Source organism: Electrona antarctica (genome assembly GCF_951216825.1).
Source record: "Electrona antarctica genome assembly, chromosome: 16".
In the NCBI taxonomy this organism is placed as follows: Eukaryota; Metazoa; Chordata; class Actinopteri; order Myctophiformes; family Myctophidae; genus Electrona; species Electrona antarctica.
The window spans coordinates 18,155,790-18,175,288 of NC_136797.1; the positions used below are offsets into that span (position 1 = coordinate 18,155,790).

General features: G+C 42.8%; 1 protein-coding gene and 1 long non-coding RNA gene across 2 annotated transcripts in view; one reads left to right on the forward strand and one right to left on the reverse strand.

Annotated features, from left to right (window-relative positions):
* Positions 1-4,299, reverse strand: part of LOC306939859 — a 9,917-nt gene extending 5,618 nt beyond the window's left edge. Inside the window, exon 1 of the long non-coding RNA XR_013791940.1 lies at positions 4,258-4,299. This is a non-coding gene — a long non-coding RNA (uncharacterized lncRNA). The remainder of the gene's footprint in view (positions 1-4,257) is intronic.
* lpar1 (lysophosphatidic acid receptor 1) overlaps positions 1-19,499 on the forward strand; it is a 72,082-nt gene that overhangs the window by 40,897 nt on the left and 11,686 nt on the right. The gene's annotated exons all lie outside the window — the stretch shown is intronic.

Sequence of the window (19,499 nt, forward strand, 5' to 3'; positions counted from 1 at the left end):
TGAAATGTATATAGGGCTGAAGTGGTTAATGCATGTTCTGTAATAATAAAAGTACAATATTTGCCTCTGAGGTAGTGGAGTAGAAGTAAAAGTAAGGGAAATTGGAAGTACTCAAGTAAAGTACAAATACCTAAAAATTCTACTTAAGTACAGTACTTGAGTACATGTATACTTAGTAACTGTCCACCAATGTTGACTGCTAGCCCAGGGCCGGCCTATCACCACTGCCTCTCACACATCTGGAGCCTAGCTTGCACAGTGAAATCCTCTTCATTTAACTCAGGAGTGTTACATTCTTCTCAGTTAATTTAACACCATTTTAGTGTGTAGAACTGGAATGGACGGAGAGTGCACTTCCTCGTACCCATAGTGTTTCATGTGCGTTAATTGGTTATATAATTATATTTGTTTCCCGCCGCATGCAAATACGTACTGCATTTGGTTAAATTAGACTCAAAGGTAGGTAAGCAAGAATTTAAGGTGAGCTTCAAGATCACTTGTACAGTAGGTTCCAGAGCACTACAAAAAAACAGGTCAAAAGGTTTTTCATACCTGTACGTCCATGCAGTTATCTATATCTACTGTGTACACCAGGGTTCCCCAATAGGCGGCCCGTGGGCCATTTGCGGCCCGCAGAGCGCCCCCTTGTGGCCCCTGGAAGAATTTTAAAAAAAAAAATGTTTTGTTTTGGGGGGGGGGTTTCCCAGATATAAATGGCATTAAATGGGGGTCAGTAGCCTATGCATGTCAAACTGGGCACCCCCTCAAGGACCACTGGTGGTCCCCGGACCACTGGTTGAGAACAATTTTTAATTAATTAATGAAAAAATAAAAAAACAAAATTTTCACGCATGCGGACTCTGCCCCCAGCCTGGTTCCCTAGTCAAAATATGGCACTTGAGGAAAATTAATTGGGGAACCCTGGTGCCTCGACTACAATATATTTGAAGCCAGTTCATCGCTGTTTACCGTGAAGAAAGTCTGCTGACTGAAAGCTTGGCCTTTTCTAATAAAGATACTTGGCATGGACCCAACCCAACGTATTTATTTTTCCTTTTTAGAAGGTGAATTGAGCTCCACTAAAACATTGAGACCTTGCAGACCACATGTAAACACAGAGCTTCCTCTTGAACTTTTACTTGATGCTCATACTGTGCACAACACAGAGCTACACTCATTCCCTAGAAGCTTTAACCCCATCGCCCTGACATGCAAAACAGTGACCCTTACCTTTACCCTAATAACCTATAGCACTGATACTAACCATAACCCCCATAACACTACAGCGTTATTTAATACCATCTACACGATTCTAGGATGTCTGGTCCAGGACTACAGTGGTGAGTGGGAATCTACGCAAGTAAAAGTAAGCAAAGTAAAGCAAAGTTACTATATTTACCCAGGGTAACTGGACTACTTGTTTACAGCCAGGCCCTGCTCATAGAACATTTCATGGTAGTGGTTCAATGCCTTGCTCAAGGGCACTTCAGCGGTGGTAATTTTAACGTGCCGGTCCGGGGATACGAACTGGCGACCTTCCGGTATCAAGACCGCTCCGCAAACCGTTCGGCCACCGCTGCCTAGTACTATATAAAATAAAATAAAATAAATACTTCAGTAAGCAAGATACTTTACATTTTAATATTTAGTAAAGTAAAAAAGGGGGGTTATAAAAGGCCCATAGATAAATGAAGCTATATATGGGAATAGTAGCTCTTTCTGATTAAAAACACGCTGATCCAGGGCGAATGAGGGACACAACACAGGGTCAGCTTTGGGAGTAGTACAGTTGGGTGCCACCGATATTGTCCCTTATCATTTGAGCCATTTAGGCCTGACCTCAAAATTTTAAAAAATCCTTCTAAATCCTCCAGTTTTCTGAAATAAATATTTTCACGATTTTTCAAAAATAGCAGGCCTACAAGCTCGTAGCGCGCCACTCGGTGGTGCGCTATGAGCTTGTAGATCTGCTATTTTTCAATAGCTAAATTATAACAATGTTTAAAACACCAAAAGGGGTTCCCGCCCAAAATGGGTTAACTGTCCTTTTGCGCAGATCACGCAAACCTCAGCAAAAAGAAAAGGACAATATCGATGGCCTCCAACTGTAGCTTCCATTATTATTGAAGTGCGGAAGGCATGCTGTGTCGCTGCCACTCGAGTGACTACTGGCCAATCACAGCGGGTCGTTTCTGGGACTTATCAATTCAATCCAAAGGAGTTTTATTGCCATGCCAAACAAATGTTTACATTGCCTAGTGTCTGATTGGCCTATTGAACGTCCTCTTCCGTGCGGCATAGATTGATAGTGTAGTAGAGTTAACTGAGGTCAGAGAGAGGGGGACACATGAACGTGATGGGAGTTGGATTTTAACTTGAGTTCTCGTGACTCACAAGGAACGTAATGATCAGAACCTCATGGCCAACCTTTCCTCAAAGGTGCTTGGCTGGAGAAGTCACGATTACGGTTGGATGTGCCAATGAATTGTACTTAAGGGAGCTACAGTTTAAGGGACGTCTTTTTATCTTTTATGATTGTCTTCCTTTGGTCCAGCACTAATTGCCTCAAATGGTTTGTGGCTGTGCATGACTATTGTGTCCTGTTTGAGATTATTTAATACAAACATGTTTTGCACTTCGGGAAGTCCCCAGGTCTCATAAGAGATGTGAAGCGCTAACAAGTTTTTCTGTTGCTCCGTGGGCTGTGCACATACAGTGGCTCTATATTCATTATACAACTATTCACATGTGGATCTGTTCAGTGCCTGCATGTGTATGGTGTACGTGCGTGTGTGTGTGCGTATACTGTATTCACTGTATATATACACAGGTAGTATATAAATTATGCAGATCTGCAGATATGCATATCTGTTTCCAGTATAATAATTATATACTGTAGATCTGTGCATATACGCTTATCTAAAGTCCATCTGGAAATAATCTGTTTAGCAATGACCGGGTGATTTTAGAGGGAATTTAATTGTTCAATACTCAACATGACACCTCTGTGATCGCAGAATACGTGTGCAAGTCCAGTTACCAAGAAGTCATTAAATCATTGTTATTTAGCAGATGGACTGTTTTTGTTCCAGATTAGTCATGAAAAATGTGAACCTTGCCAGTTTTCCTTTTTCTATCAAGCGTTTCATGTACTGTACGTGTCTGACTGATCCAATTTGCCTTAGCTATGCTTTACAATGTTGCTGTTCCATGTGTACAATGTGATGTCAGCACTGTTTGTATGTGTATGCGTACGTGTGTGCATGTTTGTATGTGCATGTGTGGGGGGGTCTTAGCTTGTGTCAGATGTAAGAAGGGGGACTGCAAGGAACAAAAGGTTAACTTGTCCAGATGATAACTGCAGTGCATACAGTATGTTTTTTGTCTGTATACCAAAATGCCGCAGCTCGCCTGGACTTCAACCAGACAAAATTCTCACATGTCTCCCCCTTCTCTGCTCCCTCCATTGGCTCCCGGTCGCCAAAACTCTGATGCAAGTCTGATCAGACCCTACAAACCCTCCCGCTCGCTCAGATGAGCCGACTCAGGGAGGCTGGAAGTACCTTCGCTAAAAACGCTGGAACAATGTTCCGCACGTCCAAAACTCTTCTCCCTTTTGGCTCCAAAACTATGGAATGCACTTCCCATAGCAATCAGAACTGCAGCCTCGCTCCCAATCTTCCGCCGTAGTCTGAAAACCCACCTCTTCAGACTCCATCTTAGCCCGTAGCACTTGCCGTAGCACTTGCATAGGCTCAATTTATGTAGGCCTAACTTAGATAGCATTATATGTAGTCATAGAACTCTATAGTGTATATGCGTAGATAGATAGATAGATAGATAGATAGATAGATAGATAGATAGATAGATAGATAGATAGATAGATACTGTTAGGTTCTTAGCTTATGTATGACTCATGACTATTTTTATGTATTTGAATTGATGTATTACCATGTTTTTTGTTCTTGCTTACTGTAAATCGCTCTGGATTAAGAGCGTCTGCCAAATGCCTAAATTGTAAATGTACATGAAAATAAGGACAATGTCAGCCTTTGTGCTTGTGGATGAGTGTGTGTGCGTGCGTGCGCATGTGGTGCGCGGGCTGCGCGTGCGCGGGTGTGTGTGTGTTTGTGCCCACATGCACGTGTGCATCTGCAGTGTGGGAAAAGAACATTTAGTGTCAGCAGATGTGTTTGTCCCAGGGAAAATATTCAGAGGGATTCTGTGTGATTTGTCCTGTGTCCTCTGTTATCTCACCCATTTGCTTGCTGTTGTCTCAGGACAGCTCCACACTTTCACTGGAAACAGAAGAGCGTAAAATACACAACTCGTTTGTCAAAGAATCGATTGCAACATCCGCTTTAGCCTGTTTATGACATTTGAGTCAAAATCTAAATTCCATAACCCAAAATCTCGGCCACTCGGTCACTCACACTCAGTAACTCCATCACAGTGAAATTGGTGACGTTCTGAAATATGTGACCATCTTGTGGACACAGTATATCGAGGTCTTTAAGTACAACGGGTATTGCATAGCCGGGTGGGATCTCCAACTTCCATCGTTACAGACTCTGTGCCCAGTCTAGTATCACATAAATAAGAATTATCTATTAGAATAGGTTTGATAGTGGAAGTAGTAATAATCTAGTAGTAGTATAGGCTAATAGTAGAATAAGTTGTAACAATAGTCAGATCATGTTATAATTTACAATTTATTTATTTAGCCCATCACTGTGGGGGCAGAAATCATATTTTTTATGTTTGTATTTTTTACATACATTCATGTTATTGGTTATCATCTTACTTCTGTGGGTTTTTATGAATATAACCAATGAAAAGTATTAATAAGAGCTTGCAACACAATTTCATAACTTTAACATGCCATGGCTCTGCAGGAGTCTAGCCGTCTAGAAGGTCTGTCTGTCTGTCTGTCTGTCTGTCTGTCTGTCTGTGTGTGTCTGTGTCTGTGTGTCTGTGTGTGTTCCTTTTTATTTTGAAGATGCAGCATTGAAACTGTTCTTTTACGCTTGACGCTGTCGTGTCCCGCTTTGTTCTTCACTTGGCTGAGGCGCGGCAGAATTTCCTTTCTTCTCAAAGTGCGCAAGCGATCAGCACCACATTTACTGTGCACACTGCCAGTAGGCCTCAGAAAAGTGACGGTTTTGGAAGTTGTATGCTCGACAGTATGTATCCAGACCGTGAAAGTGTTAGCCCGGAAATCAGACGAATCTGCCAGTGTGAAAATAAATTAGCCAGGCTATGAAATTGTAGGCCAGGGTGTCACAGGGATGGGTAGTAGTGGTCAGGAAAGACACCGTTGTTTATGTGGGGCATGCATGCAGGGAGTTGGACCTTAAAGGTGGGGTGCAATGGCTTTTCAACATCAGCTGTGTTTGGAGGAACAACACAGCTAATTTAAACCCTACATTTTATATTTAATTGACCAGGTGTTTTACTTGCCCATCTCCTTTTTTCCCTCTACACCAAAAAACTTAATAAATCTATCTGCTCACAGTGTATTGTTGTGGGTCTGTTATTTAAATAACTGAATGTGCGCCTAGTATATGCCATGTCTAGATTAGGGACGCTATGGGTCAAGTGGTAAAAGAATAAAAACCCCATCTAGCTAATGTTGGGGGGAAAGTATTACAATTATTTTTGAATTGCTTCATGTAAGGATCCTGGGAATTATGTTTCATGAAAAGCTAAACCAGCTTAGGAACTCAGTGACATACTCAGAATCACACGTTTGGCCAAATTCAAACAGCATGTGGAACACAGCGGTATATTATATACACGTGTATATGCTTCTAGCTGTGACCGACCGCACAGCTAGTATAAGCCACTGTGTTGGTCTGTCTGTTGGTCAGTTGGTCAGTATGGCCGTCCAACATGTTCCAAGTGCAAACCACGAGGTGGTTTCAGCCCATCACAAATGATTTGCTTGGTTTAAGCTCCTTGCCAGTGGGGCGCATATGGAGGCATCGCATTGGGAGAGAGAAGTGGTAGGAAGTACATCGGAAGACACACTTCTGTTACTGGCAATGCAACCATTCATGTGATTGATGATGGAGCACACAACTGTACACCTTGTGCTGAATATGTGCAAATCATTTTGACAAGGTTGACTTGCATGCCTGTGCACACTCTGTGAGAAATTTGTATTTCTCACAGATGTTATGCTTGCCTTTATGGGTATGGTTAAATGCAGTATATTTCCCTGACCCATGGTTGAGTGACTTTGCCTCTTGTTACTTCTCACTATGGAAGTCATCTGCGTTTCAACATGTACTACATATCAGACGCTATAACCTCAAACTACTCCAATCAAATCCAAACAGGCAACATTCTCCAAACATTTCCTTGTAAAAAAGAAATGTTAAAAAAGGGCAAGTTGGTCTTTTTCGAACCATATTGCCCCTGTTCCAATACTCTGGTGTATGATGTCACCTAAACAGCTGTGAAATCCTTAATATGAAATCCCCCCCGCCCCCCACACACACACACACACATAAAAGAAAAGACACCATCACACCCTTTCTCGAAAGCCTCTCTCTATCAGCTACTGCTAGTAAGTGCCTGGCTAGGCCCCAAATTAAGTGACATCACAATCAAGTTTCCATTTTACCCTGAAATGAGGCCAATCGAAAAATTGGAACAAGTGAGGAGATAGCATAGCATCATAATGAAATAGAAACATTTAGAGACGTTTCCACCCCAGTCCCGAGGACACAGATACTCCTACTAAATGAATTTCCATTGTAGCTTTACTTCATCTGATTGAGACTTGGCAAATTACAGTTGGAGGCCATCAATATTGTCCTTTTCTTTTTGCTGAGGTTTGCGTGATCTGCGCAAAAGGACAGTTAACCCATTTTGGGCGGGAACCCCTTTTGGTGTTTTAAACATTGTTATAATTTAGCTATTGAAAAATAGCAGATCTACAAGCTCATAGCGCGCCACCGAGTGGCGCGCTACGAGCTTGTAGGTCTGCTATTTTTGAAAAATCGTGAAAATATTTATTTCAGAAAACTGGAGGATTTAGAAGGATTTTTTTTAATTTTGAGGTCAGGCCTAAATGGGTCAAATGATAAGGGACAATATCGGTGGCACCCAACTGTACTTTACTCTCGGCAGGGGGAGAAAAAAAAGGTAGAAAGTGTCACCCGGAATGGACTGAATAGGTGGTATCAGGTCGAGTTAACTTTGACCTGTTGACTATAAGGTAAAACAAAGATGTGTTTTAATGGTTGAGCTACGCAGACACCTTAATGATTTGTCTGCTACCGTCAACATAATGCAGTTGTTACAGAGGAACAAACAATCTTCTATTCTTTGTTTGGATCAACATCAGTTGCCAAGAAAGTTTCCTTTGTGAGAATTATGAGGCTGAGGCTACACTGATACATTGTATTCATCTAGTCATGTCCTTCACCTTTTGAATCTTTAAAAGATTATGAACACCAAAAGTATGAAAAAAATCACACCCGTGTGAACTGAGTGGTGTAAGGTCTTATATAGCCTGTCTGACGTAATGAAATCATGTCTGACGTAATGAAATCACACCCGGGTGAACAGGGTAAACATAGCAACCATGCTCATTTTTTCTGCACAGACTAACAAAGCCAGTTGTAGGAGTGGTTTACAATCACACCCGGGTGAACAGGGTAAACATAGCAACCATGCTCATTTTTTCTGCACTAACAAAGCCAGTTGTAGGAGTGGTTTACACCACTCAAAAATGGAGGGTACAAGTAGTACACTACGAGTAGTACAAGTAACTATACATAATACAGTATGCATACCGCTCAGTTCACACTTCACACGGGTGTGATTTCTTTTTTTAGATATTTGAAAATGTACCTACTGTAATATAGTGAAGCCAGGATTAATGTGATTAACTTTTTTGCTGCTATCTACGTTTATAAACGTAGCTAGGCTACTGGTGCGATCTACGCGTATGTTCATAGACAACCGTATACTCCATATATGAAAGCAGCGACTGTCCATTTACCCTTTAGCATTGCTCCGGTTAGAATGGAGAGCCTCCGTCCACCAGCTATGGGATCTTTAAATCCAGCTCCATTGAGCCTCCATTATAACAGGATTTTCAAAGTGCTGTATCTCAAAAGTTTTGAGCGCTGTCCATGGTGAGCCGCCGTTTGTGAGTTTGTACCGCATCGCTGAGCACATGTAACTGGTTGTAATGATAGCTAACGGCCGGGCTCCACCGGGCGCGTCAGCGTTGCGTCTCCGTCACCGTCAGGGAATGTTCCCTTTTTAATCAATGAAGGGTGGCTCCACTGCCCGCGTTGACGGAGACGCGACGCGTGCATTAAAATTGAACCGGTGCGTTTTTTGACGCGACGCAGACGCAACGCAACGCGTCCGGTGGAGCCCTGGCGTAAGGGTCTACCGTCTGAGCTAATGCGAGTGATCACTGTGCTCATAACAAAAGCCCCCACCTTCCTGAATAACCCGGAAAGGAAGGATCGCAGAGTTAGAGCGGTGTGCTTATGCTGCCACCTAGCTTTAAGCTGTGAGAGCTGAAAACCAGTGTGCAGTTTATGTTCACTAAAATGACTGAATCACTGTACAGTAGGCCTACTACAAGCCAGACAAGCCATTAAGCAGGATTTTAATATGACAGAAACAAAATAACACCTGTTCCTTTTTTAGTTTTATCTTTAAGAGGGATCTTTACATTGCAGAGCAGTTTAGACAACATTGACTCAATCACCCTATAATGCCTATGGAAGAAACAAAGTTACAAAGTACTTAATTAGTAATCTTCACCAGCCATCTCATTCTAAATTACATTATTGGAGTGTGTAGCGCTTACCGCCCGATCCTGCGTCCGTCCACCAAGATGTTAGCTTCATCTGAAGAGCGGTTCAGCAAACATTTATAGCACTGGGCTGATCAGACCAGGGCTGCTGCCACTCTGGCAATCAGAGCCCAGGTGTCATCACATCAACTTGAATTAGAATGTAAACAGGCACATGCCTCCCTTCCACCACTTGCCCCAGTGCTCTGTACTGTCTTTGAGGCTGGAACCTCTCCTCTGCCCTCTATTCACCTTGGTGTGGACATGACCAATAGGACCGGGACCTAAGCAACACTCCACAACATACACATGCCTGTAGATGCATTGCATGCATACACGCACGCACGCACGCACGCACGCACGCACGCACGCACGCACACTGTATTTACACATGGTTGCTTAATAGTTACTTACATATCACACAGATTCACACTGCTGTTGATTATTGCCTACAATTTCACGTTTTTATTTTATTGTCTATCCATGCCCCATGTTAAGTAAAAAAAGTTTTCATGTTCAGAGCTAACGTTAGTGCTGGATAACTTTCTGGGTAAAGATTACGAGACGTCCTGGCTTCTCTGCTTGACAGTAAAGTCCTGTCCAAAGTTCCAGCCAACGTCTCCCTCCCTCGCCTCGCCTCGCTCTAGCCTCTCCATCTGCTGTCCAGATGATGATGATGATAACTGCTCCCCTGGCGTCTTCCACTCCACTATTACCAAACCTGAGGTCCGAGGTCCCCCCTGGGGGGTCGCTAAAGATCACAGAGGGGGCTATGAGGACTGTTTGGAGGCAGTATACCACATTTTAAATGTTTTGCACAAAATAAATCATAACTTGCATTTTTTGATTAAAAAAAACATACAAGTTGTGATCTACAAGCTTGGTTATTTTCATTATTCATCTTATACGAGAATATATCGGGCTGAATTGTTTAATATGCTTGAAATGTGTGTGTGTGTGTGTGCACGTTCATGCGTGCCGCACGTGCATGCGAACGTGCAAATGTGTGTGTGTGTGTGGGGGGGGGGGGGGGGGGGGGGGTGGTTGGGGTTGTCTCTGCATGCGTCAGAAGTCTCTCTCTCCTGCACTCTCAGGACACTGTAAAACCAGCTAAGGGTGGTTTATCCTGGGAGGAACAGGATGAGATGGAAAATAATGCAACATCATCCCAGTTAGCTACACACAATTGGCACACACACTAGTGTACACTCATACAAACAAATAAATACACACACACACACACGCATGCATGCTCTTACTCACTCACTCACTCACTCACATACACACAAAAACAAACAGGCCGAATATAAGCCTACTACAGGGGATTAATTCTGCTCACAGGGTCACATTGGTCGGATCGAATGATGGGAAAACAAATCAAGAGAGAATTATGTCTCAACAACTGTGGTTTCCCTCTATTGTTGCTGCCCAAGAAGGAGCGATAAAACACAGATGTACGTCGTACATACAGTAGTGTACACACATAATAAACACACACACACGTGCATACGTACAGTATACAAACATCAACACAGATGCACGCGCATACTGTATGCAAACACAGATGTATAGGCTACTGTACATACAGTTACAGTACAGACACACAACATAATGATCAGTCAATTAACCAGAATAGATTATTTACTTAGGGTAGGTAGTGGTACCCTCACAAAAACATGCAGTAATCCTGGTCTCTATACTGCCCCCAAAGGTCAACGGTCAAAATCAAGAACGGATAGGAGAATTTCCATGAAACTACTAATCAGTAGGGCGGCTGTCCGAAAGAGATTATACCTATAGGTGGAAATGGAATATCTGGGTTGTTGTTAGTGGACGTATGCACTCTACTAGTGTTTGTAGTTGTGAAAAATACGTTTATTTGTAATTGTACTGTAAAGGTGGTTGCACACCGGCCGTGTTTTTCGGAAAACCAATGGAGAAACGCAGCTAGAAAATCCGAAATCGCGCCCAGTGTGTGGAGACCTTAATTGTACAAAATATATACTTACAGTATTACAATTACAGTATATTGGCATGGGAGATTCCATGGTACAGGTATGGCTGCTTAATTGCTAACATGTGCTTTTCATAGGATAACTTTTACATAAGATAATGAGACTATGTTGCATAGATATACACCACACTGACCACAGTCCCCAGCGCACACTTACTGTACAGTAAATCATGCATCTCACTCACACACTAACATTCTGATGCACATGCACACACATTTTGGAATAAGAAAAACATTAGATAAACTTTTAATGATCCCTTGAGGGAAATCCAATTGTCAAATACCTGCAGTGGGTAGATCAACATCCCTTTCACTGATCCTAGATTTCAGTGTTTACCATGCAGAGCTCTTCTTGAACCAATTCCAAGAGATGATTTTCTCTAGCCTGATTCATACTTTGACTTTGCTAAGTACATTTTACTTTACTGTACTAGCCAATACTTTTGTACTTTTACTCTACTTTAAGTAAATTATTAATTCCGGACTTTTACTTGTAACAAGTATTTCTATATTGCAGTATTGATATGTTTATACGCAAGTAAACAAAAGTACTTTTTCCACCACTCCTGAAAAATGATAATAGCCCATCACAGGTGTGTTGCGTTGCCACAGATTGTCAGCTTGCGGTCATTGCCTAATGTCTAATGTCTGTGTGACACTATTGTATACAACTCATAAACCTAATCCTAAGTATAAAGAAAGACAAAGAGCAAAAAAAAAAAAAGGCACAACACAGAGGCGTCAATCTGGAAATAATCTAAGCGTTGTTCCTTACTTGATCAATTAAAAACACGTCATTAGCCCTGTTGAATTAAAAAGAGTAGTCTACGATGAGTACCAGAACTACTTATGTGCTGTGTTGGTGGAGGCGATAGACAAAGAATTAAAGAAAACAGAGGAAAAACAAACAAACAACAGTAGTACATGTTGTTTGTTCAGCTTGGATATCTGCCGACCAGACTGCTTCACAAAGTTGTAACAGAATGTTCAGGAAAAACAGCTGTTTATTAGCCTAATGTGTCCTAAACACGTGAACCCTAACAACCCTACACGTTGATGCACGAGCTCATAGCTTGTACAGTTGGAGGCCATCGATATTGTCCTTTTCTTTTTGCTGAGGTTTGCGTGATCTGCGCAAAAGGACAGTTAACCCATTTTGGGCGGGAACCCCTTTTGGTGTTTTAAACATTATGTTATAATTTAGCTATTGAAAAATAGCAGATCTACAAGCTCATAGCGCGCCACCGAGTGGCGCGCTACGAGCTTGTAGGTCTGCTATTTTTGAAAAATCGTGAAAATATTTATTTCAGAAAACTGGAGGATTTAGAAGGATTTTTTTAAATGTTGAGGTCAGGCCTAAATGGGTCAAATAATAAGGGACAATATCGGTGGCACCCAACTGTAGAGCAACTATTTGGGGTGAAGAGATTTTGGTGTAGAGTGAAAAAAGGGAAGGGGACAATTATAGAGCCCTGGGGGACCCAGTCCATAAAGGGTTTAAGACGGTTGAGTTGATATATTCCCACTTGACTTCCTCTATACAGTTTACACGATCTGCCCATGTTGGACATGTTTGTTGCTCAGTCAGTGAGTTCACTCACGGTCACAGTTTAGATCGGTCAGCAACTGTTTTATCAGCCCTCGGGGGTTATCAGGTATCATCCCAAGGGATTATCGGATATCATTTTCTCTCTGTCCTTTCACCACACTCCTCACTCAGAGCAAATAGAGGCTTAGTATGTGATACAATATACAGTATGTATTATATTATGTCAAACAGCAGAACCAATTAATCAGGTTGTAAGTGTGGAGCCAAACACCACCAATCCACTGTCACCACTGAAGCATGCCTGGCATGAAACTCTCAATGTCACAGGAGTTAAAGTTCTTCCTCTGTGACATCAGCATGTGTGTGTGTGTGTGTGTGTGTGTGTGTGTGTGTGTGTGTGTGTGTGTGTGTGTGTGTGCGCGGGTGTGCATGCGCGGGTGTGTGCGTGTGTGTGTGTGTGTGTGCACGTGTGTGTGCACGTGTGTGTGTATGTGTGTGTGTGTGTGTGTGTGTGTGTGTGTGTGTGTGTGTGTGTGTACATCTATAAAGCTCTTGGTCCAAGAACTTATTGGTCAGGCATTCCTAATCACTGACAATGGCTGTGAGTAAGGAGAGCGCACCTGTCTTCCAGAATGAACCATTCCAACCAGTTCAGCTTCCACACACATTTTTCTGCAACCCTATAGATATGATGTCACTGGTTTGGGTCACGCACTTACAGAAAACTTCCCCCTATTAATTGATTGAATACTTTATTAGACAGAAATGTAAACAGAACGGCGGTACAGTAAGACATTTAGCCTAGGATCCAGCAGGGGCTTGTTTCCATCAGGGTCCTATGTACTCAATTAATCAACAGAGCATCAGCTATTACACATAAATACATGTCATGTACAAATATCAAATTTGTAGTTTATTTTAACCACTAGTAAGCCCTTTTATTTCAATATCCCTATTTTCTTCCATTAGTCTCTTTGCCAAAACATGTAAGCTTTGATTTGTTTTGTGTGTAAATGTGTGTAAATGTTAGTATTAGAGAAGTAAAATAACGTTTCAGTTACTTAACACTTAACAGCAATTACAGCATTACTTACCCAGATTGACGTACAATGAGAAAAACAGTCTCAATTCCTTTATGAGACGAAATGAAGAGCCACTAATGGGAAAATGCAAACCTTGGATGCCAAAAGTATTCATGGTGACTAGCATGGGTGTGGTGGTCTGTCAGGGCAGGGTTTGATTTCATGTGTTGACGCATTGTTTCACACAGTCTAAAAGCAGAAAGCAGTGTGCACTATGTGAGCCTATGTACATTGGCAGCAGACATTCTTTCATGTTTAGAGACAAATGTATAATATATCATATTTACATATTATAACAATTAAATACAGAGGCCAACTAGTTTATGAAGTTCACTAGTTTACCCTTTCAATGTAATTCTCGTGAATCAACACATTTACTATGAAAACCTGCATCTCCCGTTAGTTAGTCATGCCTCCATATATGGTCATGCCTCGTGTTGTGACATCACGCCTCGTCCAAAAAAATTGGATTTGGACTATCAGTCTGAACAGCCTTCTCCTACTCATGAACTGCATTTTATTTAGTTCAGCGAAGTATTTGCAGGGCTCACTTGTGCTACTTCAGTCTACATTAGGTTAGTACCGTTAGTCAGTCCCACTGCAATGAGCTCACCTGCTACTACCATGCCTCCACGCACGCACGCACGCACACGCACACACACACACACACACACACACACACACACACACACACACACACACACACACACACACACACACACACACACACACACACACACACACACACACACACACACACACACACACACACACTATTTTCTGTCTCGTCATACAGCAGGCCTCTCTTATCAATAAACGTAAACATTTGGGCATTGAACTCGTCAAACTTGAATCTAATCTCCGAGCAGAGCGGACAGGGCTGATTGACGTGGGAACGTGGCAACAGAGGAAGGAGGAAAAGCCGCTCGGGGTAGAAAACCGGAAAGCCACTGATCTGATTCTGAAGCATGTGTGGTGGCTTCCTCTGTCCGCCACCTCGCTTCAGCGGGACAGAAGGGTCAGGACAAGACCACAGAGAAACTAGGGGGGGGGGGGGGGGATATAAAGAGGCACACAACAGAAGAGAGGGATAGAGGCTGAATGAGTGTGTAGGTAGAGAAAGAATGACACAGAGAGATAATAAATGGTACATTTATATAGCGCCTTTATCCAACAGGCTTTACAATGATTAGCAGAGGCACTAACCTGCAGAGTGAGAGAGAGTATCAAGACTATTCATTTGCTTGCGGGTGTCATTTTGAGGGGCCTCTGAGAGAGCATTAGTGGAATCCCAAGCTATGAAACACGTGATAAATGATAACTCTGGCTATAGTAATGTGCACTTTAAGCCTGATTCAAACTTTCTTGTATGACCGTGAAGTTAGCTGGAAGTAATTTTCGGCAAGGTTTTAGGTTGACATCCAGCCAGCCAGAGGAACACAGCTGTGTAATTAGTCCTACTTTTTTTTCTGGTATTCCTAATTTTGGGCATGTCCGTATAGGCCAACACTTTCAAAATGTAAAAAATTGCATAAATCTCTCTCTCTCTCTCTCTCTCTCTCTCTCTCTCTCTCTCTCTCTCTCTCTCTCTCTCTCTCTCTCTCTCTCTCTCTCTCTCTCTCTCTCTCTCTCTCTCTCTCTCTCTCTCTCTCTCTCTCTCTCTCTCTCTCTCTCTCTCTCTCTCTCTCTCTCTCTCTCTCTCTCTCTCTCTCTCTCTCTCATGTCAGTGTCTTGTCTCTTTGGTCATATAACTTCACAATTATCACCACAATGATAAATGCATTCTGCTTCCTTTTTTGACAGCATCTGCAGGAGCCTATATTCGTCTCTAAGAGGGTCCGTTTGTTTGTGTGCTTGTGTGTATGTAACTTTTAAAATAATGTTTTATGCTTTTTTAAATATTTAACTCTAATTTTACTAATGGAATCGGATCAGGCTGAAACCTGGAGTCAGTCATAGACATTGTATTATCATCGACGACTAACGCTGTAGATGACTCGTCATCACAGGCTGGCTACATGAAGTCTGAGTTTCACAACAGAGCCATGCCGTTTCCCATGTGAACCCCCAGGGGGCGCATACGTTGGTCAGACGTACTAACAGTCTGACATGCAACAGTCCAACAACATGCATGCCCGGTTAAGAGTCACCCGTGGCTCTTTACATGCGTGGCCGGTTAAGACACGTGCGTGGCCGGTTAAGACACATGCGTGGCCGGTTAAGACACATGCGTGGCCGGTTAAGACACATGCGTGGCCGGTTAAGACACATGCATGGCCGGTTAAGAGTCACCCGTGGCTCCTTACATGCGTGGCCGGTTAAGACACGTGCATAGCCGGTTAAGACACGCGCATGGCCGGTTAAGACACATGCGTGGCCGGTTAAGACACATGCGTGGCCGGTTAAGACACATGCGTGGCCGGTTAAGACACGTGCATGGCCGGTTAAGACACATGCGTGGCCGGTTAAGACACGTGCATGGCCGGTTAAGACACATGCGTGGCCGGTTAAGAGTCACCCGCGGCTCCTTACATGCGTGGCCGGTTAAGACACATGCGTGGCCGGTTAAGAGTCACCCGTGGCTCCTTACATGCGTGGCCGGTTAAGACACGTGCATGGCCGGTTAAGACACATGCGTGGCCGGTTAAGACTCACCCACGGCTCCTTACATGCGTGGCCGGTTAAGACACATGCGTGGCCGGTTAAGAGTCACCCGTGGCTCCTTACATGCGTGGCCGGTTAAGACACGTGCATGGCCGGTTAAGACACATGCGTGGCCGGTTAAGACTCACCCATGGTTCACACCCGTGGCTTCCGCGTGCGGTTAGGGTCGAACTGTTAGTCCGCCGGACCAAACACATGTACCCGAACCCCAGATCCACATGACTCAATGTTTTTGTCACTTTCCCCCTCCCGATAAGAAACATGACACAAAAAGATCGAAGTGCTTCCCGACCGACAAAAGAAAAATTATTACATTAGGAAATAGTTCCCCCCCATTTCCTAATCCAGGGGAAAGGGAGAGAGAGAGAGAGAGAGAGAGAAAGGGGAAATGATTGCGAAGCCAGTTGGAAAGTGGACCGAAAAGAGCTCCTAAATCATCGTTTCATCTGCTAGAGACAGAGATGTTGTCGTACGTACAGAGAGGCTTTGATGATCTGAATTAGATTCTGTGTCTGGTTGAAAGCGATTATGATGTTGTTTAGTGAGTGGTGAGTAATGACGGACAGCGAGCACTTTAGCCTGAGTTGTACTTACAGTAGCTGCACGCGCGATATAACGCACCGAAGATAGCCGATCTACATCTCGGCTTTTCACAACACTGTTACCAATCTCGTCATGTTTGTGCATTGTCTTTTGTGTCTGTGTATGATTATAAGTGGGCGTGTTTGAAAATGAGAGAGTACTGTGCTTTGCGTGAGTGTGTTTGTGTGCGTGTTTGTGTGCGAGTCTTACCATGCTATTGTGTGCATGCTTGTTTATTGGTTTATTTGTTAGGTCCTAGGATCCCCCATTAGCTGTGACCTAAAAACACAGCTAGTCTTCCTGATAACGATAACATAACGAAAAAAGAAAACTTATAGGCTATAGTCCATATACATATGTACTTTTTTTAATTGGGTGTGGGCAGTGGGCACGTATCAGTGCTTTGGTCTGCACTAGTATATATAACCCATTTAGGCCTAAGGCCGATTCTAAAAACGCCTCTAAATCCTTAGTTTTCTGGAAAACTTCAAATATTTATATAGCAGCATCGACTTTTTTACATTTTTGAATACTGTACATACTGTACAGAACCCCAAAATGGGTTCCCGGCCTGAGGGGGTAAAACACCAAAAGGGGTTCCCGCCCCCAGAATGGGATAATATACTATCCTGTTGCTATTCGTTTAATACGTCTGTGTGTGGGCATGCATGCAAGTGTATTTGCCTGTGCATTCTTAACTCTTAGCCTGCCGCCATTAATTAATCCCTCGATTGCGTATTGCCATGGTTTAATCACACGTGACACTTACTTTGAAGAGCCAAATATCCGTATCGCATTAAACTATGAAACCATTCCGTGTGTGTTGACGAAGCTGGTGCTCGTTCTCTCGGTCGGTGGTGGAAAAAGTGGACCGCGAGTATCACAGCGCCTGCTACAGGCCGTTGAAAACGCTTGTCTGGGACAAAGCGTCCTCTGCAATGTCGCTTCTGTGAGATAAAGCCGTCTGAAAACAGAGCCGGCAATGTTAGTGGATGCGCGCGCATTTTCAAAATGGCCGCGCCCATTGTGTCAGAAGCATAACAAAGCTAACGGACGGTAGATTTCGATACGATCGTATTAAAACATGCATTAATGAATACATCGCTGTTAAAACGGCTTTTCCGTTTGTGGCAGGCTACAAGATTCTACGTGTTAATATTCCTATGTTCCTGGCGGGTAAACGATTAAATGTGTGCATGTCTGTGAGGGAGAATGCGCATGCGTGCATGTGCTTGATTGCGTGCGTGCATGTGTGTCCATGCAGGGTTCATTGCTGTGGTCTGGTCTCCATTATTTCCACATTGCTGTTCCCATCGCTCCCATGGTCACTTTATTCTAATGGATCCTTTGTGTATCCCCCCCCCCCTCTCTCTCTCTCTCTCTGTATCTATCTATCTATATATCTGCTACTTCCCAAAACCCGTTTTTAATTTGCAGTCATTCCTTTGGGGCAGGGGTTCTAAACTTTATTTACTAGTGTAGCCTACTCCTGCTACAATATTTTTTCATAAATTTATGTATGTAAGTTTGGGCCAAGGGGAGACACAAAATGTATATTTTGGGTCTCAAGCTGACAATGTTTGGTTAACATACGTAGCTTTAGTGCATCTTCATGTATTCATGCCTATCTTTATTAAAAGCAGAGAGAGACACACTTACTTTCTTTGTTGAGGCCGTTAGTAGTTTTTTTATTACTCTTTTTTTAATTCAAAAAAATGATCAGTCAACAGAACCAGACGTGTGTTTTCAATGAGTCTAGCATGGTTCAAATTGAAGTTTGAAGTTCAATGGGCTTATGTCGAGGCGGCGTGTCTGGTAAAATGAATATCAACATCTAAACAACTTAAAACTGTATGAGATATACACACAAAAGCCAGAGTAGATGTTAAAATGATTTCAGGCGATTTATGGTAGAAAATAACTGATCTTTCCATCTCATAACGTAACGCGATGCGACAGATCTTCTTTGTTATCTGTTATTGTAATTCATAACTTTTTGTATATTCAATTCAATTCAAACTTTATTTCAGACTCGAGGTCCATATCAATAACATAGTTGTATATATTGCAATAACAATGGACTTGTCTCAAACCACCTAACAATGATGTTACCAATGATGTTAGCAGATCCATTTTGTGTGGCCACATTTTCAGTCTATGCACACAGGCACACTTTGAGATGAAGGGTGTAACACAAACACCGTACACTCCTGGACTCGCAGAGGAAATGAAATACTCATTTCCAAAGCCGAGAGTGAAGCCTCCGAGCTTGGCTTTCAAATAGACGCTGTTTCTTCAAAGGTGCCCGGACCACTAACAGCAGCTTGTGGGAGTTGTCCATGCTCTTTCTCTGTTCTCTCATGCTTTTTTGGGGGTTTTTTTTCTCTCTTTCTCTCTCTCTCTGCACAGTTAACCACATGAACACTAGCAACCCTATTTCCAGCATGTCATGATAGGCGAAAATTTGGCAACATTAGTAGTACACATTGATCAATGCACAACATAGCAGGTCAATGCATCATCACCTCATAATACTGACTCACACTGAACCATATTGTCCCACACTTGGTCACGTGGTTAATATATGAGAACGAAGAAGTATATAGGTTACAGTGAAATTACTGAGAGAGGGGGGGGGGGGGGGGGGGTTACATCAAGACAAAGTCCCATATATCAATGAACCAGCTGTACACAATTTTCCATTATTGTTTTTGAGCAATTAAGTTGCAAATTAAGTCACTTTGCTTAGGTACGCCAAACTCAAAGAGGTCAAGGCAGGAA